This window comes from Mus musculus, chromosome 15, assembly GCF_000001635.26.
Source record: "Mus musculus strain C57BL/6J chromosome 15, GRCm38.p6 C57BL/6J".
NCBI classification, from domain to species: Eukaryota; Metazoa; Chordata; class Mammalia; order Rodentia; family Muridae; genus Mus; species Mus musculus.
The window spans coordinates 12671484-12698585 of record NC_000081.6 but is presented as its reverse complement, the minus strand read 5'-3'; the positions used below and the strand labels follow the sequence as shown (position 1 = coordinate 12698585).

The following is a 27102-nucleotide window of genomic DNA, read 5'->3' as shown; positions in this document are numbered from 1 at the left end:
TTTGATTTGTTCAAAGGCACTGTGTCTAGAGTTAGAAAAACCACACCCAGGGAAAAATATCAACACCTCATGATGGCTTTGTGTTTCCAGAAGCCTGGCTTCCCATAAAGTTAATTGGGAAAGGTGGAATGGTAGACTCTTGCTTCCAATTAAAAGCTTTATTACAGCAAATGACGCTAGCACTAACTGGTACTATTAACTTTGTATTTAAATAAGGCATAAACTTTTAAAGACTTTTTTAAAAGTACAAATAAGGGCTAATTGGGAACCTCCCTTTCCCATTAAAATCACTGGCAACGACTTCATTGAGTTTTGTTTGTGCCCATGTGTATGTGTTCGTGATTCGCACATTCAGAGAGTGCAGGAAAGCTAAACACTGAAAAACCTACCGATGAATTTTCACATTGGGCCAAACAGTCCATTTCCTTCCCTGTCCTCAGACCTTTTCCTTCGTGGACCAGGTTCCTGCGTGAACTCCCTGACACTCTGCCACCCCCAATCAGATGGGAGCCATTTATCTTTCTCTGGGCCTGAGCAAGGCTCTGGATCTATCTGTTTGAGGGATCTCCGGCCTGACCCCTGCCATCTGGTGTTTACTAGTTATTTGCATTCAACCCTTAAGTTTTGCTCATTAAACACCCTCGTTGGCAGCCCTGTGGCTTCCCTGCCACTTTTACAGCTTGGCCTTGGGTACAAGGGGCTTCCAACAGAGCCTGAAGGTACAAACATCTCAGAACATTCAAAAACAAACAGAACACGGGAAAGGAGGTCATAAGATGCGCATGCAGAGTTAAAGTGTGCACTAGCGCACAGTCTAGTGGGGGCAGGGCTGTAGTCTTTCTTTGAAGTTTTTCCTTCCTTTTAATGGTGCTTAGGAGGATGTTTTTGAAGACCGATACAGGGCTAGGGAGTTAGCTTGGTGGTTAAGGGCATTTAATGTACAACCGTAAGCATGGGTTTGAATATCCTATGTAATAGGTGGTCCTGTGTGCACCTGCCATCCCATTGCCGTTGGGGGCAGAGAGAAGAGGATCAAAGGGGGACATCATGTGTCCTCTATCACTCTTGACCTTATTCTTTGATGCAGTCTCTTGCTGATTCCAGAGAATCGGTTCTCAGCCTGTGGGTCACAACCCCTTTGGGGGAGTCACATATCAGGCAGGTATCCTGCATGTCCACTATCTACATTACGATTTGCATAACTGTAGCAAAAAAAATACCATTTTGAATTAGTAACAAAAATAGTTTTATGGTTGGGGGTCACCACAACGTTATGAGGAACTGTATTAAAGGGTAACTGTATTAAACTGTGTTAAGAAACACCCATGTCCTAGAGCTTGTGGGGTTTTGGCAGAGCTGGCAGCCAGCGAGCCCTTCTCGGGTGTTTTGGTTGCAGTGATGAAAACATGGATCAAAACAGCAAGACCTTTGTTCGTTTTGCTCAGTGTCCACCGGTCAGCATCTTGAACAGTGCCTGCCGCTCAGTACACACTTGAGCTAGCTTCAGGAATTTTACTCTGCACTGCATCCTGTCTGTTTGCTCTCCGTCTCCAAATCCCTTCTATTGTTGTAGCTTGACAAAAAGCATAAATTCGTACAAGACCAGCCTTTCTCTCTCACAGACCCCTCTTTCATAATTTCTACGGCTATTATATTTCTTTTCCTAGAGGATTTTTCTAAAAGTACTCCTTGTTGGCATTTTAATTGGATTCCTGTTGAATTTACAGAGGGGAAAGCAGTCACATTTAAATTTTGTTTTGTTTTGTTTTGGGTTTTGCTCCTTTTTTATTGAGACAGGGTCTCACTATGTAGCCCTGCTTGGCCTCAAGCTCACTAGGTTGACCAGGTGTCTCAAATTCACAGAGATTGACCCATCTCAGTTTACATTGGCCCAGAAGTCACTCTGTAGCCCAGGCAGACCTCGAACTTGTGGCTATCTCTTTGCTTTAGCTTCCTAGACACTGAGGATTCAGTATTTAGGCATGAGATACCGCACTTCAAGTTTTTAGTCTAAAAGCAAACTAGACCCTTTTCTTAAACTTTTCATCTGGGGACAGGAACGATGGCAGTTCTCCCAACTCTCTTCCTATCTACTTGCCTTAAAGGCATGAACCATCTTTCCCAGAGCCACTAAAATTTTTATATCATTATCTGTATATTAGAATTGATAATTTTTACAAATTGCTTAATCTGCAACCTACTGATTTTTCATAATATATTATGGTATATCTGTGTATTTATATGTATATATGTGTCTGCATATACATACATACATACATATATATACACACATACACATACATATACATGCATCTGGTAGTTGTTCAGCAAGTTGGAGGTCTCAGCACTTCCTGGTGCTAGCATCCTAGAAGACACCCGCAGAGCTGCTGATCTTAGAATCCCTAAGAAGCAGGTTCTAATGAAGGTGAAGGGTTGCCTCAGGGGCTGGGTAGATGAGCTTGCCAGTGAGAGTGAAGGCAAAAGGCAAAAAGCAAAAGCTTTCCTCTTCCATGTCCTTTTAGCCTCTGGAAAGCGAGGCCCAGAATTAGAACAGACCTTTCTGACTCAAAAAAAAAATCCAAATAAGAAAATTACTTATAGCTGTAAGGGATATAATATTTCATAATATATCTCATGAAAATTCAATCAGTCACAGATTAGACAATTTGTAAGAATTATCAATTCTAATATATAAATAATAGTATAAAAATTATAGTCACTCTGTGAGTGGTGGTTCATGCCTTTAAGGTGAGCCCTTAAGGAGGCTAAGTGCAGCTTGAGTTTTAGTTGATTCTAGATGTAGTCAGATTGACAATCAAGATCCGCCATCACAAAGCCTGAACCAATGAGAAAGAAATGTCTGGTTATAGCAAGGTCAGGTTGGTCAATATAGGTTTCCTGGAGGGGATGCCTAAGGATGGTAGAGAAATCCCAGAACATGAGTTCAGCCAGGTTCCTGGCTTCTCCCCTTTCCTTTATTTTTCTGTGTATCTGAGACCTGACCAGAATGATCTGTTTAGTGTCTGTCATTGTTACTGTTCCATATCTGTGGTAAAACGCCATGTCTAAGGAAACTTATAAAAGCAAGCGTTTAATGGGGCTTACGGTTTCAGAGGATTAAGAGTCCATGATGGCTGTCTTAGTCAGGGTTTCTATTCCTGCACAAGCATAATGACCAACAAGCAAGTTGGGGAGGAAAGGGTTTATTCAGATTACACTTCCATACTGCTGTTCATCACCAAAGGAAGTCAGGACTGGAACTCAAACAGGTCAGGAAACAGGAGCTGATGCAGAGGCCATGGAGGAATGTTACTTACTGGCTTGCTTCTCCTGGCTTGCTCAGCCTGCTCTCTTATAGAACCAAGACTACCAGCCCAGAGATGGTCCCACCCACAAGGGGCCTTTTCCCCTTGATCACTAATTGAGAAAATGCCTTACAGTTGGATCTCATGGAGGCATTTCCTCAACTGAAGCTCCTTTCTCTGTGATAACTCCAGCTGTGTCAAGTTGACACAAGACTAGCCAGTACAATGGCGTAGTGGTAGGAACATCTGAGAGACCACATCCCACAAGCAAGAGGCAGAGAGTATCCTGGCAAGGATAGGTTTCTTTTGAAACATCAAGCATATCCCAAGAGACATACTCCCTCCAACAGGCCACACCTCCTAATCCTTCTCAGACAATTCCAACAGCCAAAGACCAAGTATTCGAACATATGAGCCTGTGTGTGTGTGTGTGTGTGTGTGTGTGTGTGTGTGTGTGTGTGTGTAGGGGTGGAATTCTCAGTCAAATCACCACAGTTTTTTTTTTCATTTTTAATATTTGTACCAACATCCTATTCGTTGACACGAGTTTTCCTAGTTATCATGCTCCTTAAAATTCTTACCATCTCTGTCCCAAAATACTAGCTCCAAAAATACCTCCATATTTTTAGTTATTTGTCGAAGCAGCACTCTACTTGTTAGTATCAATCTGCTAACGCCGCTATAACAAAATACCAAGGATTTAGTGACTTAAAAGAGGCTAGAAAGCTGAAATCAGGGCACCAGCATGGCTGATTCTAGTGAGGGCTGTCTTCCTGGCTTGTGGAGTTCTTTCTGCATCTTCACATGGCCAAGTGGGACAGGGAGGGAGGAAAGCTGGAGAGAAGAAGGGGGAGGGGAATCTGTTCCTTAAAAAACCCCTGACTTTATGTGTGTGTACACGTGGGATTCAATGTAAGCACGCTCTGTCTCTCACATGTATGTGCACATGTGGTATCTTAGCTAGGGCTTCATTGCTGTGAAGAAACACCATGACCAAGGCAACTCTTATAAATAAAAACATTTCATTGGAGCTGGCTTACAGTTTCAGAGGTTTAGTCCATTGTCATCATAGTGGGAAGCATGGCAGAATGCGGGCAGACATGGTGCTGGAGGAGCCCTGAGTGCTACATCCTGATCCTCAGGCAGCAAGGAAGAGGCTATCTTCCAAACTGGGTGGAGCTTGAGCATAGGAGACCTCAAAACCCACCTACACATTGATACACTTCCTCCTTATAGTGCCATTCCAGCACATGAGTCTATGGGGGCCAGACCTATCTTAGATTCGATCTACCTCTCACCTGTGTATGCACATGTGGAATTCAGTGTAAGGATTCTGTCTCTCTTCACCTTATTTTTGAGATGGGGTTTCTCACTGAGCCATTTTATCTAGACCAACAGGCCAACAGAGAGCTCCAGGGATCTTTCTATGTTCTCTACCAACCTAGCACCAAGGTTACAGAAGTGAGAGGCCATAGTTGGCTTTTACATGAGTCTCGGGTTCTCAGGCTTGTACAGCAAACACTTTTTCCTTCAGTCCCCTAATGTCTCTGTCTTCCTGCAGTCATATGGTAAGCAGAGAGGGCGAGGGAGTCCTGGGATCTCAGCATATGAACTCGGGATGGAAATGCTGTCATTGTCCATTCTTGGTTCTTTATTGGGAACCCTCAGAGCCAGATATGGTTTAGAGCTCAGCCTTGGAGGGATCTTGAGAAAGATGGTGTGCTCGCTGTACTGTGTTAGGAAGTACTTCCAGTGGAGTTTGTTATAACCCCTTGTTTTCAAGTGAATTATCATTGCAGCAGCCCAATGTAAGACTATTTATTGTAAGGACCAGGTAAAGAGAGACTAAGTTCAGATCAGACAAAGTGTTGCTGTCTCATGCCTTGCGGAGTAAACTCATGGGCCAAAGCTATTTGGAATGCGGAGTTACAAACAAATGTGCGGACCTGCCTCAGCAAAGGCCTTGGCGACTCTTAAACAGATCTCCTAGAAGTTGGGGTGGGAGAATCAAGCAGGACTCTGTCCCTCCTATCCACTGGTTTGTTTGGACCCCAGGCCTTGAGGCTATTCACATAGAGAATAACAGCACCTTGCACCTAAAATTGATCCATGTTCCCTGCTACACTCCCACCCTCCTTGTGGCAGAACCCAGCGAGTCCCATGTTAAGCCTCTTTTCTACTTATCCTTCTCTGCTCCGAGGTGACCCAGGGCAAAGAACTGGCTCCATTTGGAGACCACACAGGCTGAGCCCTTGAGGTGAGAGGTGGCGGCCCAGCAGGCCATCTCAAAAGAAGCTAAAGAAAAGCATTCCTAGGGAGCCTTCCCTGTTTTCTTCTCTGTGGAGACTGAATAAATACGTGGTCACATTGACTGAATACTTGCTCTGCTTGAGAGAACGGGATTTCTTGAAGTAGGAGGTGATTAGCCAGATCGCAATGGGGCAACGCTGCTCTTTGAGCGCTTTGGGTTGAGTTTACAAAGCCTCCTTGGGGGCAGTTAGTATTTTCAGTTACCCAAGCAGTGGTGTTAGAGGCATCAGCAAATTGTTTCTTATATACGAGGACCACTGAGACCTGGAAATCCATGGGTTTCAGGATTGATTTATCCAGGCTCTGCCTCCTGATAAGGCCACATGTAGCTACAAGGTGTATTGCTGTTCAAGTGGGTCCAGGCCGTGTATTACTATATGGAACATCTGATATGTTAACATATTGGAGGTTATTTTAGTCCATAGTTGCCTCCTCTCTTACTGGAGTCTGCAGAATACTATTATGGGGAATTGGACTCCCAGATTCCTGGGCACAACCAACTGATTTTTTTTCCCCCTGAGGAGGTTCCCAGAGAAACTTTAGAAATTTGCTTCTGGTGTACTGATCTCTGGGTCAGGCAGATTTCTGGGAAGGTAGACTTTCCTTGTGTTTATCATATGGGGTGAGCTTGTCTGTCTGTCTGTCTGTCTGTCTGTCTGTCTGTCTATCGTTCCTATAGTCAATGCTAAGGCATCTCTGGGTTGGGCCTCGGCTTCCAAGGCCTTCCTTACAAAGAATGAGAAACACCCCACAGGCCCATCAGGGCTATTTACGTTCTGGCAAATCCATCAGAAACACCACTCAGGTCATTTGAGATCTTGTCTTTTTGTCCCCACAATTAGTCATCCCTGACTTTTAGAAGAAGCCAAACCTCAGAGATAAATCTGGTAAAAATATCATTTGGGATCAAAAATAAGCTCAGCCCCAATACGCAGATTCCTGAGCCGCCTGCAGAAAAGTAGGACCCTGTCCAGGGAGCTCTGGTCTTCTAGCTGGAGAGAGCAGTCCATGTAGGGTTATGTTCCTCCATCCCAGCCCACCTTGGCCAACTTTCCTCATTTAGCATCAGTTTGCCCATCTGATAAATGGAAATACTGCATGGGGTTGTTGGATGGGTATGCACAATGACTGGTGCCTGGAATCTACTAGATCCGCTTTACAGATGCTTGCTGTCCTTCTGCTGTTCAGGATGCTCAGTGTGTTACCCTCCTAATAGGCATTTATTTTTCCCCAATTATGAAGGCCAAAGACCCCAAAGCAAAGAGCCAGCAAGGGCCACACTGCCTCCCGAAGGAACTGGGTGAGGCCTCTTTCTCCCTTGCCCAGTTGCAGGGAGCATTACACATCCCTTAGATATATCTGTCACTATGGCTGTCTTCCTCTGCTGCCTCTGCCTCACGCCTATGTCTGGTTGCCTTCTGCTTTTCTTGTAAGTGTATGTGGTGTAGCATGTCAGGAAAGCCTGGATGATACAAGCTAAGTATCTCCTTTCATGATCCTTAACTTCATCATGTTGGGAAAGACCCTTTTCCCAAATAATATGACATTCACAGGTTCTCACAACTGAGATATGGATACCAGAGGGGACCACCATCCAGCCATCCCTAAGAGGTAAATACTGTCTGTATGATTATGGTGGTCATGCTGGGAAGAGCAATACAAAGCAGGACAGAAGCGCTTGCACATCCAGGGTTCTGACAGGTCGTCCTCAGAGGTGCTACCCAGAGAAGTCCAGACTCTGGTCTGATTCAGCTGCCTACCCTTCACTTATAATGGGAGGTTGAGGCAGAGAGATCAGGATTTTGGAGTTATCCTCAGTTAGATAGTGAGTTTGAGTCTACCTTGCGCAAAAGTGAAAGCCTGTCTCAAGTAAAATGCAAACCAAAAAAAACTATAAACAAAAAAATGTATTTATTTATTTATGTATTTATTTATGTATTTATTTGTTTGTTTGTTTGTTTGTTTATGTATATGGGTGTTAGCCTGTGGGTATGTATGTGTGCCATGTGCATGACTGGTACCTGAGGAGGCCAGAGGAAGACATTGGATCCTGTGGAACAGATGGTTGTGAGCTGCCATATGGGTGCTGGGAACCGAACCCAGGTCTTCTGAAAGAGCAGCAGATGCAATTAAATCACAGAGCCATCTCTCCAGTCCCTTAATACCTTTATATATATACATATAGATAGATAGATATAGATATAGATATAGATATAGATATAGATATAGATATAGATATAGATATAGATATAGATATAGATATAGATATCCTCCTGCCCCAGCCTCCCAAATATTGGGACCTCTGACTGATGTGTGCTAGTGCAGTTCACCTCCCTGTGCTTCCTAACTAAACCCAAAGTAACTTTCATTTCCAGACCCATAGATTCTGGACTCCTCTGACCCTAATAGAACACCTAATGGTAATATATATAAATATATATATATTAAATATATATATATGTTTTGTTTTCCTTCAGCTTTCCCCCCAAGATCCCTTTCAGTGTAGGCCTTGGCACACACAACCATAGATGTTTATTTATTTGCAAAGCCTCCCTCCCACTACACCATAAACTGTGCAGGCAGGGAGAACCACTTTGTATTTGTGAGGGACGTCCAGGCCCAGATTTTGTTCCTACCTCCTCCTCCTTGTGTTGAGAACAGAAATAGCACTTCACTGATTTCTGCCCAGGCAGTCATCAGAAGTATTTGCTGAAGGATGTGTATTTTACTGACAGCTTCGTGGAGGAGACAGGAGCACAGCTCCCTCAGAATCCTACTGGAAATGGTTTGTGATTCTCTTGCCCAGAGTTCTACATTCCTGCCAGCTGTCTTATCTCTGCCCCCCTCCCCCCCCATCCTTCTCACTTCCACAGACTCTTAAGACAGAAAAAAAAGGGGGAAAAATCAGCATTCCAGGGCTTCCCTGGATTTGTACCGCCTCTAAGCCAAGCAAATATCCACCTGCCATTATTTCTTAAAACTCCTGAAAGGGGCCAGCTATAGCAGTGATGGGCTTAGTTCATTCCACTGCCCCAAGGGATCAACACTGCCCCCTAGAGGGCCTGACAGTGTAGGTGGTGGACTGTATGAATGAATGAAAGGTGAAGTCTGAGCGAGCTGGATGGGATGCTTGGAGGAGATGTTCTTACACGGCAGCCATTGTTTGTCACTTTTAAAATAGGGACTTGCTATGTAGCTCATACTGGTCTCAAATTCATGATCGTCTTGCCCCAGCCTCCCGAATATTGGGACCTCTGGCGTGTGCTAATGCACTTCACCTCCCTGTGCTTCCAAACTGAACCCAAAGTAACTTTCATCTCCAGACCTATAGATTCTGGACTCCTCTGACCCATGAGTACTGGCCAATACAACACCTAATGGTATTGGAATGAATGCCCCCCATCCTGTGATGTGTGTGCCCCTCTCTCATAAACGGTCATGATGTTCCTGATGACCTGAGGGTTGTCACCATAGCACCCCTGAACCCCAGGTCACAGAGATCTGACCTCCCTGCATCAGTTTGCAGAACATGACTAGAGGTTACAACTTGAACCCAATACTAAGTGTCTTAGTCTTTTTTCTATTGCTATCATAAAACACCAATACTGAGGCAACTTGTAAAAGAAAGGGTTTAACACGGAGATCATCGTTCCAAAGGGTTTGAGTTCATGACCATCATGGTGGGGAGCATGGCAGCAGGCAGGCAGGCATAGCACTGGAGCAGTAGCTGGGAGCTGACATCTGGTCCGCAAGCATGAGCCGCTAACTCAGAACAGCATGGGCTTTTGAAATCTCAAAGCCTGCTTCCAGTCATACACTTCTTCCGACAAGGCCACACCTCCCCATCCTTCCCAAACAGTTCTACCAACTAAGAACCAAGTATTCCACCCTATGAGCAATCTCATTTAAACCACCACACTGAGCATAACTCACCTGAGGTCTAACCTTCTCCTGGCATAGAACTGGTACTTTATTGAGAATGACATGAATTCCCCCACACCTCCAACATACACACACAAGATCCCTCCTATCTCAAAATATAGTATATGAAATAATTAAAAATTAACTTTTAAAAATTAAGAACAGAATGAAATGGGCATTGTGAATGCCATCAGACAACAGGAACATTGTGTAGTAAGAAGCTGGGGAAATGGGGAATGACATTAGAATGCTAAATTGCCTCGAATTCTTGCTCTCTGACATAGCCTAGGCTAACTCAAGCAGTGCTTGTATTAAGTCACTTACTAATGGGCCAGACTGAGTAGCTCATGCATTTAGTCCCAGAGGCCAGCTTGGGTCTGCATAGTGAGTTAGTTTCAGGCCAGCTAAGACTACATAGTGAGATCCTGTCTCAAAAAAACAAAAACAAAACAAAGCAAAAACCCCAAAACCTGTCTTATTCATCAGGGAGGGGCTTATGAAATCAGATAGGTGGGAACCCCTATCTGAAAGTAATTGACAGTTGCTGGCTACTGGGGGAAGGAACGTCAGTTTTCTTCAAGGAGGTAGGCATCCTCTTGGTATTGTCAGACTTTTTCTCATGTGTGTTTGCAGAAAATTTATGTTGTTTTGAGTTGGGGAGTGCATTTCTGCCTGATCTACTTTCTAGGCCGTTCCTCTGCCACTGAGCCAGTACAGGATGCTGCGCGGCGTCGGCACAAAAGCCTGAAAGCTGCTTTGTGGTACAGGGAGGTCTCTGAGATGCCTGTATTCTAAACCAAGGAGCCTGGTGACATTGGGACCTAGCAAGGGTGCTCTGCACACTGATGTGACTCCAGGTTCACCATCCAGGGCCAGTCTCTGTCTCCTTTGTCATCTCCTAAGATCGAGTTGCAGGAGATGGGAGCTGCCGGCTTATGATATGAATCCAGATTTTATCAGACTGGCTTTGTTTGGCACCGGAGGGAGAGAAGGGGAGTGGGCCTGGGTGGAAACCAGTAGTAAGCATCTACTAAATGCTAACAGTTTTACATAATAATTCCATTTATTGCTCCTGACATCAGCATGTGAGTCATTATTGTCCCCTTAGTATGATTGAGAGACCAGGGCTTAGGAAGCCAGGAGCTTGCTTTGCCACCAAGAATACCTGCAGCCCCGAGCCATCTGCCTCCAGGGTCCAGGCTTTGGTTTGTGGTGGGGCTGGAGGTAAGAGAAGATGGTTTATCTTTGTTTGGACTGCTTCCAGGGTTGGTGATCGTGAGCTGCTTTGGGGGTCGGTGCTGTTCTACATGGACAAGGTTGCAGGTTTTCGTGTGTCCGCGCCATACACATTGAAGTGTGCTGCCCAAGGGGATGGAAGTAGCATTTATAAGTTTTGTTTCCTATCTGTGTGATACAACGCCCTGACAAACGGAACTTAAGGAAGGGTTGATTTTTGACTCACTGTTCCAAGGGTATTTTCCATTATGATGGGAACGACTTGGCCACTGGGGCTGGAGGCAGCGGACCACAGCCTCTGTAGTCAGGATGAAGGGGCTGGGGAATGAATGCTGGTGTCCAGCTCACTTCTTTCTAGGCTGTCTGGGGCCACGCAGCCCATGGAATTGTACTGCTCACATTCAGGGTAGGTCTTTCTCCCTCCATTAACCTAATCTAGCGAGTCCACCAGAGACTGTCCCTGAGGCTTGCCTCCAAGGTGAATCTAGATCCTGTCGCTTAGTATGAAGTCTGTCTGCAGGGGATTTATATTTTGGTAAGAGAGAAACATGCACATATATTCCATACTCCTCAGTGTGTTAAGAGTATAGTGGAAGGGACACAGGAGAAACCCAGACCAGAGGAAGGACGATGGGTAGGTGAAGGGTCAGCTCAGAAAAACTTTTTGGAGCTGGCAGGTTTTGAGCTGGAGTTGGAGGGCAGAGAGGCATGAAATAGCATTGAGTGTGCAGGCATTCACTCATGGTTCATGATAGCTATAATCGAGGGGCAAAGGGCAGAGCAGAATGCTCAGAAGTGTGCCCGGTGAGAATGAAGACTGGGTAATCCCTGCCCTGCATATCCAGACTGGTGTTTGGCAGTTTTCGTTACCTCCAGTCACATCTGTTCAGAAATGATTAAATGGAAAATTTCGGAAAGGCGTTTTCTGCTGTCACAGCAGCTTAGAGGACCCACGGTAGGATTTTGAGATCAGCTGCACGTGATAGAAAAACCACCGCTTGGCTTCTGGGTAGGGAACAGCCTGGGTGGGAGATGAGCCTGCAGCGATGGAGAAGTGATTCATAAAGTTTAAGTTGTACTCTGTTCTGAATAAAGTGATGAAATCGTACACTGTCTTGCTCCAAACCTGAACCATCTCTTAGTCCAGTGTACCCATGCCATGCACACTAGTCCAGTGTATCCATGCTGTGCGCATTAGTCCAGTGTATCCATGCCATGCACATTAGTTCAGTGTATCCATGCTGTGCGCATTAGTCCAGTGTATCCATGCTGTGTGCATTAGTCCAGTGTATCTATGCTATGTGCATTAGTCCAGTGTATCCATGCTGTGTGCATTAGTCCAGTGTATCCATGCTGTGTGCATTAGTCCAGTGTATCCATGCCATGCACACTAGTCCAGTGTATCCATGCTGTGTGCATTAGTCCAGTGTATCTATGCTGTACACATTAGTCTAGTGTATCTGTGCTGTGCACATTAGTCCGGTGTATCCATGCTGTGTACACTGCCCATGCTTTCCTAGTCTGTTTCAGTTATCAGACCCACAGCCTCCATATTGCAGTGCCTGTGTTAAGTTTTTCTTACTACTTGGGTGGGAGATTTGGGAGGCAGAGGCCAGCCTAGTCTACTTAGTAAGTTCCAGGCCCGCTGAGGCTACACAGAGAGACTCTTTCTCTAAAGGGGAGGGGAACCAGGGAGGGGCTTGTAAAGTTCCACCCCTATCTGAAACATAATTGGCAATTGATGGCTGCTTGAAGAGGGAGGATCCTGTTCTTCAAGGATGCAGGCACTAGCCATGTTCCAGTGGATGTTCTCACACCTACACACACACAGGCAGCACTAAGTAGACAAAATTAGTCTTAAATTAAACTGAAAGGAAGCACGTGAAAGTGGGAGGAAATGGGTAAGGAACGGGTGGAAATGGGGGATGGACTTGATCAAAACACATTATTTGCATGTAGTGTGAATATTTAATAAAATAATTTTTTTAAACAATAGGCCTGTTGTGTTACAAAGCCTTTTCTGAGGAGATGCCATACACATGTACTTACCCCAAATAGGGAGCCCACAACAGACTCAAGTATGGAGATACCACTAAAGTCCAACTTGGTGAACCAGTGAGTTCTATTGCAGTGGCTTACAAGAGTGTGGGTGAGGGGTTGCTTTCAGGAGCAGAAATGACTCAAAGACAGCTGTCTCAGCAAAGCCCACCCCAGCATGGGTGAAAACTCACAAAGCTGAGAACCTGGAACACTCAGCCTCGAGGCCCACTCAACAGGCTGAAGACTACCTGTTCTAAGTCACTTGGGTGGAACACTCAGCCTCGAGGCCCACTCAACAGGCTGAAGACTACCTGTTCTAAGTCACTTGGGTGGTGTAAACCTTTTGCAAACGCTGGTCTAGTCTCAGAGTCTCAGAGTCTTCTTTACAGCTTGGCACATCTGAGAGTCTTATTTGTAGCTTGGTTTGTCTGAGAGGGACTCTCGGCATTTATTGCTTACTGTGGGTGGGCGGGGCCTAGTGAATCTGGTCAGTTTCAGGGACTTCCTGAAACTATTTGAGTGCTTCACCTTCCTCTTTGAGGAACTTTCCTGTAGGATGGAATGCACCTCACTTCTTCCTCTAGCTCTAAATGTCATTACTGCCCCCAATCTACTCCAGTGAGTGAACTCTCAGCCTGTTATGGCTGTGGTGGGGAGGGGATGCTATAGATGTCCACCTATGGCTAAGGAATAGGCCACCATGCCACTGCAACAGTCACTTGTTCTCAGGAGCTGACCAGTGGTTATGATTTGAGGCTGACAACAACCATGACCTATGGTTACCAACACATACTCAGAAGGCAATGTGACAGGCACATCACGTTGGTTTAGAGAAAAAAACACGAAAGCTATTTAACCATTGATACCTATGACCTCCAAGCCAGAAGTTTTAGTTCTGGTTTACTGTACCAGACTTGAACTCCTGCTTGTGGAGCAGGCCTTAAGTCTAATCAGAAGGTTTGTTGGTATTACCCAAGATAGCTGAGCCACTATTGCCCAAGCAAGCCCGTCCTGTATTGCATGCAGGTATGCAATGTTACTAATAGTTCTCCACCAGCAGCCGTCATGGCCCCTTCCTGCCAGAGTAAGCAATGAAAGTTGAGAGTCCTTCTCAGACTAGCAACGTGGAAAAGAAGACTCTCAGACAAGCCAAGCTGCAAAGAAGATTCTGAAACCAGACCAATAACCTGGAAGAGGCAGAAGCAAGCCAAGCTGGTTGAAAGAGGTTTAGATCAACCAAGGCACCTGGAAAGGATACTCCAATGTATTGAGCTGCCTGTGGGTTGGAGTGTGCCCTAGCTTCCCAGCATTGTGAACTGTCACCCATGCTGGAGTGGGATTTTGAGCAATTTCTGCACCTGGAAATAACCCCAGTTTCCCAAGTTGGACGTTGGTGGTATTGGTACTTTTGTCTGTCGTGAGCTGCCTACCTGGAGTGAGATGTGCTGTGTCTCCCCAGGAGGAGTTTTGTCCCACAGCAAGGCCCCAAATGTAGAAGTAGTGAGACTGTCAGTGCAAATATGCCAAAGGCATGAAACGGGAGAGTACAACCGTGGGCATGTAGCTATTGGGAAAAGCATGGTATATATAGGACTCGGTACTCTCAGTGTTGAGCATTCACGGGGAATGTTGGTGGGAATTACCCATGTGTAAGCAGATACAGCTGCCACCCCAAAAGCTTGGAGAAGCACTGTGCACATTTGACCAGTCAGTTCCCTGTGACAGAAAGACCACCTCTTGACTTCTGATGAAGATGAATCTACAGCAATGGAGGAGGGACTTATTCAAGCCGGAGGGATAGCTTCGTGGGGGCAGGAGGGGATGAGATGTGAGCCAGTTCAGGAGGAATATTCCACACTGAGATGGGGGATGGGCCCGGAGGGAGGAAGAGAGCCAGGAAGTAAAGATGCTGCCGGACTTTAGATTATGATGGGGTGGAGGAGAAGGGAACAGAGGAGGGGTTGGAGCCAAGGAAGGATTTCGGAATTGAGAGGGCCTTTGACAGATGAGCAGGAGGAGCCCAGGAGTTACACAGTTGGTTTCTGTTGGTTGTCAGCGTAGAATTTGAAGGGTCTGCCCAAATGTGCCCCCGTCCTTTGTTCTCCTACTGTGTCCCTGATCCTTGTATCAGTACATGCCCATCTTCCCCATGGCTATCTCACTGTCTGCAGGAGAGATGGATTGGCTTTCTTCACACTTTAAAATAAGCACACTGAGGCAAAACTATTTGACCTGTTTAATATCCGTAGCAAAAGGTGGATGGAGGCGAGGAAGATGAAAAAGAAGGTGGCACAGTCAACTCATGCTAGTTGGCCAGGGCTAGCCTGGTTTTAGCATTGAAGTCCTCAATGCCAAGACAACCTTCAGCCTTGAGTAAAGAGGTAACCATTGATTACTCAGACCCAGTCAGGAGAAGAGGAGCCATCCTGAGGTGCTGCCAGCTGAGACTGCTCTGAGCGTGTGTCCCCATTTCCCAGGGACCGCTGTCTCACAGCACCAAGTTATACCTAGGTCACCCTGAGAGTCTACAGGTGTGTTTGTCCTTCAAGAACCACTAGCTGTCCGGGACAGAAATCCTTTGTCCTCCATGAGCCTTTTATGTACAGACTCAGTACTTGAGCACCTAGTGGATGCCACACACACACACCCCATAAATATCTATCCAGTGGTCCAAACTCTTATGTGGCCAAGTTGAAGCATAAGTTAAGTACTTTGTCCTTACCCATTCAACAGCATGCTTCTAGTGTGTGTGCACAGACACACACACACACACACACACACACACACACACACACACACAGATGTCTCTGCTCACACTCCTTGTAGCTTCACCCGATTTTATTTAGAAAATCCAATAACTTTTCTGATCTCCCAAAGCCTAAGCCCTCTAGGGTAGGAGATGAGGAGGGGTGAATCCAGTGCTCTGGGCAGCTTTGATGTCACACATTTGCATCTGGGAACGGAACTCTGGTCCTCTCGGGCTGTCGGAAACCATGGAGATGACGAGCAGATGTTTTTCTAATAATGAGAAGATGTGCAGGCGCCGACACGAGAATAGTTTCCAGTCCGAAAGTTAATTAGCAAGCTGGGGAGCCCAGATAAATAAAGCTTTCTGTTTCCCTTTCTGCAGTCTAAAATACCAGATCTGGAGGTCCCCTCCCTGCCTTTCCCTCTACCCTGAACATCAGGATTTGAGAGGAAGCTTTTAAGTGCCTAGTAATTTGTGTGAGGGGAAACTGGCTTCCCACACAGCCTGTGTTCTGGATGACACATTGGCTCTTGGACACAGAGGCCATTCTTAGCAACTTGCTGGGTGATTATCGCTACCCTCTTTCAGATCTCTTGAAGATTATAGGAGATAAGAGTACCACTAATAGAGGACTGGTGGAGAAAGATCCTGCCCCACCCCGCCCCACCCCTGCATGCATGCAGAGGCAGAAAAAGTAAATATTAAGAACAAACCAGTCAGCAGCACTGGTATTTTTTCCCATTTTACAGATGGAAAAATTAAGGTCTAGACAAGTTAAGCTCCAACAGCTGTTCTGTATGGAGATGGGTTTAAAGCTGGGTTTGTCTAACAGCAGTCTCAGGGTCTTTATCACTGAATGTATTTTACAGTTTAAGAAGAGCCAATCTTTACTTGTGTTCACAGTGTTGGGCGTGGACTCTAGGGCCCTGCCCATACTAGGCAAGCCTTCTACACTGAGTTACATTATCTGTTTACTTCCCTTATTTTAAAGGGACTAAGAACACTTCCCTGACAGGGACATCCCAGGAACCCTATTTCACATACTGACTTGAGACAGACGAGTTAGATGCTTGGGCAACTGTCTTGGTTAGGGTTACTATTGCTGTGATAAAGCACCATGACCAAAGCAAGTTGGGGAGGAAAGAGTTTATGTTGGCTCACACTTCCACATGGTAGTCCATCATTGAAGGAAGTCAGGGCAGGAACTTGGAGGCAGGAGCTGATACAGAAGCCATGGGAGGGTTTTTTTTTTGGTTTGTTTTTTTTTTTTTTTTTTTTTTTTTTTTTTTTTTTTTGGTTTGGTTTGGTTTTTTTACTGGCTTGCTTTCCATGGCTTGCTCGTCCTGCTTTCTTACAGAATCCAGGACCACCAGCTCAGTGATGGCCCCACCCACAATGGGTGGGGCCTTCCCCATCAATCACTTATTAAGAAAATGTCCTGCAGAGTTTCTTATAGCCAGATCTTATAGAGGCATTTTCACAATTGAGGTTCCCTTCTTTCTGATGACTCTACCTTGTGTAGATGTAGAGTTGACATAATATTAGCCAGCACAGCAACAAAACCCAGCCTTCCAACGTCTGGGGTCCCAGTTTGTCCCTCTCTGTGGTTCATCAGCTGTCTCCTCCCCTGTTCCTCTCAAGTTTCAGATTTTACCCTATCAATCTTTGTCTTCATTCTGAGAAATAATAGCACACATGGGTCCAGGGAGTGTTTGTCAGCAGTAGCACGTCTCTTCCAGGTTTCAGAGGAAAAAAAAAAAGCCACAAGGAATTCTCCAAGTTTATTACCACCAAAAGAAAGGCGTTTCTTCAGGAAATAAAGATCCAAAGTCCCCAGAACTGCAGAATGGGAGACACGGAACTGAGGGAGAGTATCCCCCTGGTTGGTGGTATGTTTGCCCATTCGCAGTGTCTGTTGCTAACTGTGCTTTGAAACAAGAGACATGTGTTTTTAATAGAATTGCAAGTTTTATGCCTTGTTAAAAATACCCACATGGATGCTGGCTAGGACTCTGGTGGAACAGCTATGAATTCCGTTCCCAGCCTGCTAGACAGAGAGGAAGTGGGAAGGATGGCCCGTGCCCTCCCATTTGCTTGACTGTGTACAGCCCTCGCTGTTCTCCCTGAAAATGACTGCTGGCCCCCAGCCGAGCTCCCCAGCCCACCCCTATGTGGAGCAGTGAAGGGCTCCCTCCTCTCTCAACAGGATGACGGAATATTCATTTTTCACTTCCAGACAAGCTTTTGCTGTAATTGGGGAGAGCGTCCCTTGGTCTCTGTGGAAAGCCTGAATTACAGGGTTCTTTAGAGATATGCAGCCTTTATTATGACTTAACGGAATATTTTCTAAACACTAGGAACAGGGTGGGTAAGGGCCAGACTCCAAAGTAACTGGGGATCCTCATATTCCTGGTGCAGCTCATGTCACCAAAGAGATTCATTTTTACACACACACACACACACACACACACACACACACACACACACACACACACACACTCACACTCTCTCTCTCTCTCTGTAGACTGTAGAAAAATATAAACAATGAAGCAAATTTAATTTTGCCACATATGGATGCTATCCATATCAAGCTATTACTTATTAACCTTTTTCCTATGTGTATCGGGTATGGATATATATAAATAGAATGCTTAGAAAGTTATGGCCACATTCTATAATGTGTATACTGCTTTTTCTCCAGTATATTACGTACATCTTCCCATTTCACAAAGGAGCCTTTGAAAGATGTCTTTTCAGAAACAAGATAACGAGGGGCTGGAGATGTAGCTCAGTTGGTAGAGTGCTTGCCTAGCGCGCCTGAGGGCCTGGGTTTGGTCCTCAGCACCTCATACACTGGCGTCCTGGCACACATCTGTAGTCAGGAGGATCAGAAGTTCAAGGTTGGAGTTTTTAAATCAGCTTGGCATATGTACTGGCTGGTTTTGTATGTCAAACACTTGACACAAGTATTTTGTCTGCGAGTTTTTCCTGTTATAGAAAGTATCATAATAGCCTTCTCCTTTGCTTCTAATTATGTGAAGTACTTCTTTTGCTTGAATTATAACTGCTTTCCTCTGTGTTAAAAGACAGACATGTTCTAGCAACGTAAATCACATTTCTTTTGAATACAGAAGAATTCCATTCACACTAGTTAAAAATGAACACACACACATGTTGTTTTATAAACAGAACTGAATTCAAAAGGTAAAAAGCAAGTGAGAATGGGGGAGAATGTTTGCATAGCACATCCCCTTGGACATAAATAAACCTGGATTGTAGCCTATGGATGAGGAATATGCATTGTATGTCAGTCACATCCCTTCCAGAAGTTCACTTTCTGCCCTGCAAGGAAGCATAAAAGCATACATAGCACATGGACGATGGCTACAGGCTAGGTGGCTGATGAATATGCACCAAGAGGAGACAGAAAAAGAAGCTGGTTTTAAAGACTATCTGGGATTTAGGAAGATAGAAATTTCCCAGGGGTGTGCTTAGTATATTACAAATATCAATTAAAATTTCCTTACGATAAGCCTGCTTATTTGCCATTAAAGGCAAGTGGACTCTACATACATACATACATACATACATACATACATACATACACACATACATACACATTTGATCCTAGTATTAACATGTGGAAGGAGCAAATAGGGTTGAGGGTTGTCCTATGATCTCTGTGAGGGTTCTGTGATATGCACGTGAGTGTACACACACACATAAGCACACACACACACTTTAAATCATAAAATTCTTTAAAAAATATTTTTATATTTGCTCAGTGTCGGGGGGGGGAGTATGTGCTACAACACATATGCATAGGTCAGAGGACAGTTTGTAGGACTCGGCCCTCCCCTTCTCCCATGTCAAGTTGCAGGCAGTGAACTCAGGCCATCAGGTGCCTTTTGCAGCTAAGGCAGTGGTTCTCAACCTTCCTAATGCTATGACCCTTTAATACAGTTCCTTACATTGTGGTGCCCCCCCCCACCATAACATTATTTTCATTGCTACTGTATAACTGTAATTTTGCTGCTGTTAGGAGTCATAATGTAAATATTTTTGGAGATAGTGTTTGCCAAAAAAAGACATGACCACAGATTGAGAACTGCTGAGCTAAGCTATTTTACCGGCCCCCTAAAAAAAATTTAAAAAGTAAATTAGACTCTTGTAAAAGCATATAGTTTAGTAAGATTATAACATGTAGCAAGACTGGAAAGCTGAGTATTGTGTCTCACACCTATAATCTCAGTACTTGAGAGTCTGAAGTATGTGGGTTGCTGGTAAGTTTGGAGTCAGTCCAGACTATATAGTCATTTCTAGATAAGCCTGGACTACATTGTGAGACCCTGTCTGAAAGAAACCAAGAAACACTGTGAGCTCGATATGTTTGGAAGGGGGTTAAAAAAAAGACAGTATCTTTTAAATGAAATATTATCAGAGCAAAGGGAAAATATGGGCAGGAAGGTAAGATTAGAAGTGTAAATGTTACAAGAGAGGACCTCCGCTGAGGTTGCTCACAAGCAAGTCGGTCCTGTGTAGCTGAAGAATGACTTCATGTAGCAAGTGTTCTGCAAATATTTGCTGCAGGAAGAATGGATGGATGGATGGATGGATGGATGGATGGGTGGATGGGTGGATGGGGAGTGGGTGGATGGATGGATGGATGGATGGATGGATGGATGGGTGGATGGGTGGATGGGGAGTGGGTGGGTGGATGGATGGATGGATGGATGGGTGGATGGGTGGGTGGATGGGTGGGTGGATGGGTGGGTGGATGGGTGGGTGGATGGGTGAGTGGATGGACCAGTGTATTTCCCATATGCTCCTGAGTATTTGGGAACAGCAGATAGGGAGTTCTGACTCTCAGCTGACTTTATGAGAAAGCACACTGATTAAGAAATAACCTCAATTAGTCTGAGCACAAGCCTTTATCCTGGACCTAAGGAGGCAGAAGCAAATGATTCTCCACTAGTTCAAGGCCAGCCTAGACTACTTAGTAAGTTACCAGCCAATCAGAGCAGGGTGAACCTTATCTGAAAGAGGGAGGGAGGGGTTGGGGGAGTGAGAACCGATGAGATGGCTCAGCAAGTAAACGTACTTGCCACAAAGTCTTACAACAGGAATCTCCATGTGTGTGCGTGACACACGTGTGCACGCACAAATCAATAAACAAGATGTAGTAAAAGAAAAACATAAAAGATAGAAATCACCTCAGTTTATAGATAAGGAACGAGTTCGATGGCAGTGGGGATAGATAGAATTTGACCTGCTTGTCCCTGACAGCGGGACTCTATCACAAGGACTAAATTATGCTTTTATCCCATTGGAAGAAGCATCGCTGAGAAGAATCAGCCTGGTGATCCATTTGGCAGGTGGGCATGTTGTGGATCAGGAGCAGCTTCCTGACTCAGGCAGAGTACATGGTAAGAACCTCTGGAGAGAGGATAGTGAGCAAGCCGTCTAAGAAGTAAAGCAACCTTCACTCCCCGTCCCTACTGGTTCCCTTTGTTAAGAACTGAATTTTGCCCTGCCGTTTGCCAGGTTCGTGTGACAACGCTGCACCTCCCGGAATGGCTGAATTTGGAGGTCAGAAGGGTGGGACCCTGACCCAACAGGACTGGGAGCCTTGTAGTACGGCACCAGGGTACTCGGCAGCATCCATGTGCACACTGAGGAAAAGCATGGGGCCTTGATACTGTGACTTCCAGCCTCGGGAACTGTGACAAAGGCACCTAGCCTGTGGCAACCAGCGTGCACTCTGTAGGAAGACAGGAGACACGCTCGTTCCCAATAGGACAATCCTGCCAGTTCACATTTGGTCCCAGAAGCCTAAAGCATCCCATCGTTGTTCGTTCTTCGCTGACTTGAAACTTGATCAGTAGTCCCCTCTTCTGCTCCGGCTGCTGGCCCCATCTCACCTCTTCAGGGCAGTAACAGCAGCTCAGCCGCCCTCATTCTTAGATGGGTGGAACGCTGCCAGAATCGGGTGGCAGGGAAGGCCATGCCCATATAGATTGTACTGATTGTGTTCGATCTCTTCAATTTTGGTCTGGCACTTTCCACCCTATCTTTTGCAACCCTTTTATCTAAAGCCCTGGCCCTGCCCTGCCTGGCCCTGCTCCACTCTGATCTCAGATACCATTCACCCACAGTTGCGAATCAAAATTGCATATCAAGGGAGTGGATAGTGGGGGAACAATCATAGTCCCTGGATACCCATTACTTTTGGTATCTAGATCCAACCATAAATTCCCCTGGGCCAAGGGGGGGCCACGTGGCAGGAACCTGGGCATTTGTTTCTTTTTGGCTGTCTGCGTTATGCTTATTTTCCCTTTAGGCTTCTAGAACCCTTCAAGATATTTTTTTTTGTAAAGATTTACATATTTATTTTATGTAAGCACACTGTAGCTGTCTTCAGACACCCCAGAAGAGGGCATCAGATCTCATTATGGATGGTTGTGAGCCACCATGTGGTTGCTGGGATTTGAACTCAGGACCTTTGGAAAAGCAGTCAGTGCTCTTAACTGCTGAGCCATCTCTCTAGCCCTCTTCAAGATATTTTTAAGGGACAATTAAAGTTTTAGTTTCATGGTTCGATGAAGTACTCTCTAAAAGTCATTTCTAAAGCCAGGCTGCTGTGTGCAGTGGGTGTGTCCATCCTACGAGGGGACTGAGACCCACCAAGCCTACGGCACAGTCAGAATCAGGTAATAGTGTTCAGCATGGTGGCCTGAGTCTGGACTTGTGGCCTGATATCACTTATTCATAAGTAATTTTATTCTCCCACTATAAGCATAAAACATTAAGGGAAGCCCCCAGTTTGGTGTTCTCAAAAGAATTCCCTTCCTAAATGTCTCTGACCCCCCAGTTCCCTCATGTGTAAATACAAAAGGTCTGTGAACCTCACTCTGCCACATCACTGTAGTGGTTAAGGCTTGCATCTTAGTTAGGATTTCATTGTTGTGAAGAGACACCATGACCTTGGCAACTCTCATAAAGGAGACTATTTATTGGGGCTGCCTTGCAGTATTAGCTACAGGTTTAGTCTGTTACTGTCAATGCATGGAGCAAGGTGGCATGAAAGCAGATGTGGTACTTGAGAGGTACCCAGGCAACAGGAAGAGAGTGATATACAGTTCCTCCAACATGGCCACACCTACGCCAACAAGGCCTCCCAATAGGAAGTACCACTCCCTATGGGCCACCCCCAACAAAGGGGCACTTTTTTTTTTTTTTTAATTCAAACTACCACAGCTTATTTGCAGTGCTCCGGGTAGAGCACACAGGGAATTAGCATTGTAATGAAAAGTACACTTGGAAGCCTTTTCCAGGAGATAGCTTATGGGACTAGCTGCTGTTAGAGGAGCTGTTTTGATGTCCCCCTGGATATTTAAGCAGAGGTCACAGCCCCAGAGGGCCTGTCCAGATGCTGAGGACCAGGCAGCTGTTCATCTGTGATGGATCTTGGCAGAGAGACCTGGACTGTCCTTTTTGCTGAGACAAACCCAGGAAGCCCCACGCCTTGTGGTTTTGCAGCAGAACATGCTATTCTGCCTAATTAAAGGGCGCTCCACTAAACCAGAAAATGTACAATTCCTAAGCTACTGTGTGTGTGTGTGTGTGTGTGTGTGTTAAGGGAGGGAAGGTTTAAAGTAGAGGAGTGGGCCATATTAGCTTTCTTAGGGTGCCGTGTCACTGTACTCTTGCTTAGGAATTTGCATTAGTTAGCTTCATGTTACTACAATAAAATACCCGAGTAAAGATTAAGTGTTTATTTTTATTTACTTTTAAATGTCCTAAGAATTACATTTAAATTTTTTATTTTATTTTATCTGTGGTGGGAGGCTTTCTCATGGATCAGAAAGTCAATTTGTACATTTATTCTTTCCTTCCAACAAGTAGGTCCTGGGGATTGAAGACAGGTGGTCAACTTTGGCAGCAGGCTCCTTTTCCAGGCGAGCCATCCTATGGCCCCAGAGATGATGTATGGATCTTGCAGTTCTGGAGGCTCAGCTCTGAGATGGAGTGGTCTCCTTTGGTTTGGGCCTCTGGTGAGGGAGTCTGGTGGAGGTGGCAGGCATGTGTGCGAACACACGGTCACATGTAAACCTGTGATTCAAAAGGAGTCTGAGAGAAGAGAGCCCCGTTAGTCTCCATTTCTCTAAAGTCCACAGCATCTCTCATACTGCTTCCTGACTGACTCTAGGACATTCCCTCCATTTAAATGGAAAGTAAAGACTCAGAGAAAGTGCAAGCCTGTTGCTTGATGGTCTGTCTAAACCCAAGGGGACCCTTAAGTACATGCACAAGCAGCGGGTGACAGAGGAAGTGCTCTCCTGGTAGTGCAGGCACCTTTCCCACCTCCACTGTCCATGCAGGGAAGAAGGAGGAGGGAGCAGACCACCCTTAAACTGTCCTTCAAGATGAGAGGCTGCCTAAACTTGTCCCTGTCTCCTTTGACCCTGAGCTAGTCACATCTTATATATAAGCCAAATGTACTAGGTAGGCCCTTTAAGAGTAGGACCACACATGGTTTTAGCAGACCAAGCATAACTGTGATCTGTGGTCACCCTATGGCTGGAGTGGGGGTGGGTGGGGGGCTGTCTTATCTAAGGCAACCTTGCAGCTTGGCTGTAGGGTCTGAACCACCACTCTCTAGGCTGTAGCTCAGGCGCTGGCTGCCGCTCTCAAAGGCACCAGTCTCTGAAGGAGGGGGTGTTTGCCCTTTGTAGCCCTTAAAAATAGAACAATAAATAGACAACACTTAGAACCTTTGAGTCTTAAAGTCAGTAATTAACTTGAGTTCCTGAGGAATTGCACCCGTCAGCCTAGGAGAGAGGTTGGCAGAGAGCAGAGGCCATGGTTGTGGGATATCAGAACTGAGGTTTTCGCTCCAGATCAGGTCCAGTCCTGCCCTGGATATGGTAAGACTCCAGGGGATTTGCATGGGGAACCCAGAGCCCTGAGAAGTGTTTTTGTCTTCCCGTGGTGGTGTGAATGGGGCCTAAGCACAGCTGATTCCAGGGAGCCTTCTCTCAAATGCACCGTTACAACAGCCATTTTATATAAGCTCATGAGTCTGTGGCTCATGATATTTTGGTAGAGTTTGGCTGAGCAACTTTTTGCCTGATGTGGAATTGTTGGGTCTCTAAGTGGGATTTGGCTTGTGACTGGCTGGTCTAGAGGGTCTAGGAAGGCTTGGTTCTTAAGTGAGAGGTCCTGGCATAGAGGAGCAGGAAGGGTGAGTTTAGCTGAGTCATGAAGGTGGCTAAACCTCTTCTTTCCTTCTCCCTGTGGCTACAGGGCCTCTTCCCATAGTCTCCCATGGCAGATCAGGGCTTAACCTGATGGATATGGAGTCACTTCTACTCTATGCTATTGATGCAGCTGTCAGAGCAGCTCAGCCTCAAAGGGACAGAAAAGCAGGTTTTACATGTCAAGGAAGGAATGAAGTACTGAAGGCAGCCATCTTTGACAGTGAGGTACTACTGGGCGATGAAAAAATGAGCATATTGGAGCCAGTGGTCATATCAAAGGTGATGATGTGGGTGGATGTGGTAGTTTGAACGGGAATGATCCCCACAGTCTCATATATTTGACTGGTTGAGCTGGTAGAACTGGATGGGAAAAATGAGGAGGTGTGTGTGGCATTGTTGGAAGAGATATGTCACTAGAGATGGGCTGTGAGTTTTCAAAAGCCAATGCCATTCCCAGTTAGTCTCTCTCTCTCTCGCTCTCTCTCTCTCTCTCTCTCTCTCTCTCTCTCTCTCTCTCTCTCTCCCCTGCCCCCACCTTGTGCTTTTGGATCAGATGTAAGCTTTTAGCTGCTGCTCCAGTGTCATGCCTATGTGCCCATTATCATGTTTTCTGCCATGATGGTCATGGACTCTAGCCCCAAATTAAATGCTCTCCTTTATAAGTTGCTTTGGTCATGTGTTTTATTACAACAATAGAAAAGTAACTTAGGCAGTGTAGAAAGAAAGCATCCCCCTGAGCCCATGGGTAAGATACAGCCTGTGAATACTTTGTTCCTCTGTCCCAGGAAATGTGGGCATGTCCAGCTCCAGAATTCTTCACCTGTCCTAGGCTTCATTCTCTCTCAGGGGGAGCCAGGGGATTTTTGTTAGGAGCTGACTGACTAGTTGTGGCTGCCAAGAGCACAGTGGCTATAGGGTCTCTGAGACCTAGTGAGTATTGGCATCACAATTAACTGTGTGAACACCAGCACTATGATACAAGAACCCATGAGCATCAGCACCATTGATGTAAGACCCCATGAACATCAGAACCATGAAAGAGGTTTATACCCATTGGCTTTATGGATGCTGCCAGGAGTGTTTGCCTGGATTGGAAATAAGGGAACCCATGGTGGGTCAGGTGCCTGGATACTGGTTCTGACTAAGGTTGTTGGGTGGCCACTGTGAATGTGTTTGTAATCCCTGCACTGCTGAAGGGTTGCCCAGATTTCCAAAGACCTTTTTTTTTCTTCATGTTTTGAATTGCCACTCAGAAATGCTTAAATCAACATTCTATTATTAAACCAATACTCTAGAGGGGTTTAAACCCATCAGAGAAGGAAATAGTGTAGTTGAGATAGCAGAAGAAACTCTGACAGTCCCCAGAAGGGTGATTCAGTGGCCATATTTCCAACCTCACACTTCCAAGGGAAAGACCATTTTTTTTTCTTGCCTCTGGAAGGCTACTGCTTCCTGGATACCCAAACTTGTATATCTGGAACTCAGAACCATGAACGTAGATTTGGCAGTTGTGATGGTTTGTATATGCTCGGCCAAGGGAGTGGCAGGATTAGAAGTTGTAGCTTTGTTGGAGTAGCTGTGTGCCTGAGGGCATGGGCTTAAGATCCTCACCTTAGCTGCCTGGAAACCAGTCTTCCACTAGCAGGTTTAGATGTACAACTCTTAGTTCTGCCTGCACCATGCCTGCCTGGATGCTGCCATGTTTCCACCTTAGTGATAAAGGACTGAATCTCTGAACCTGTAAGGCAGCCCCAATTAAATGTTGTCCTTTATAAGACTTGCATTGGTCATGGTGTCTGTTCACAGCAGTAAGACCCTAACTAAGACAGCAGTATTCTTTTAGGCCATGTGTTGCTGTACAAGGTTTGTCTCTTTGGGCATATACAATCCCCAGAGGAGAATATGAAGAAATAAACACTGCAATTTATATTATTTATTTCTAATAATGAAAATGCGTGATTCTGTGGAACCTGGGTAGCTCCACGGTGGGGCAAGGGAAGAAAGACAGTTGAGGGTAGGGTTGTGAATACCTGCCTCCTGTAGCAACTCTAGTAGAGAGCTGGGCGTGCAGCTCATTTGGTGGTCTACTTGCCTAGCATTAGGCTTCAATCTCTAGCATTGTGTAACAAGGTGTGGTGGCACAAGCCTGTATTTCCAGCTCTTGGTGGAGGAAGAAGGATGAGAAGTTCATGGCCATCCTTTGCTAGTGTGGGGCCAGTCTGGAATATGGCAGACCCTGTCTCAAAAACCAACCCAACCCAGATCTCTGCAGAGGAGATTG

General features: G+C 45.5%; 1 protein-coding gene across 8 annotated transcripts in view; it reads left to right on the top strand.

The window, feature by feature from the left end:
- Positions 1-27102, top strand: part of Pdzd2 (PDZ domain containing 2) — a 380258-nt gene that overhangs the window by 41383 nt on the left and 311773 nt on the right. The window contains exon 1 of one of the 8 annotated variants that reach the window (XM_006520160.4): positions 24189-24488. The exons of the other annotated variants lie outside the window; for them this stretch is intronic. The gene's annotated coding sequence lies outside the window, so the exon portion shown is untranslated. Of the gene's footprint in view, positions 1-24188; positions 24489-27102 lie in introns of those variants that run through there. 8 annotated transcript variants of the gene reach the window in all.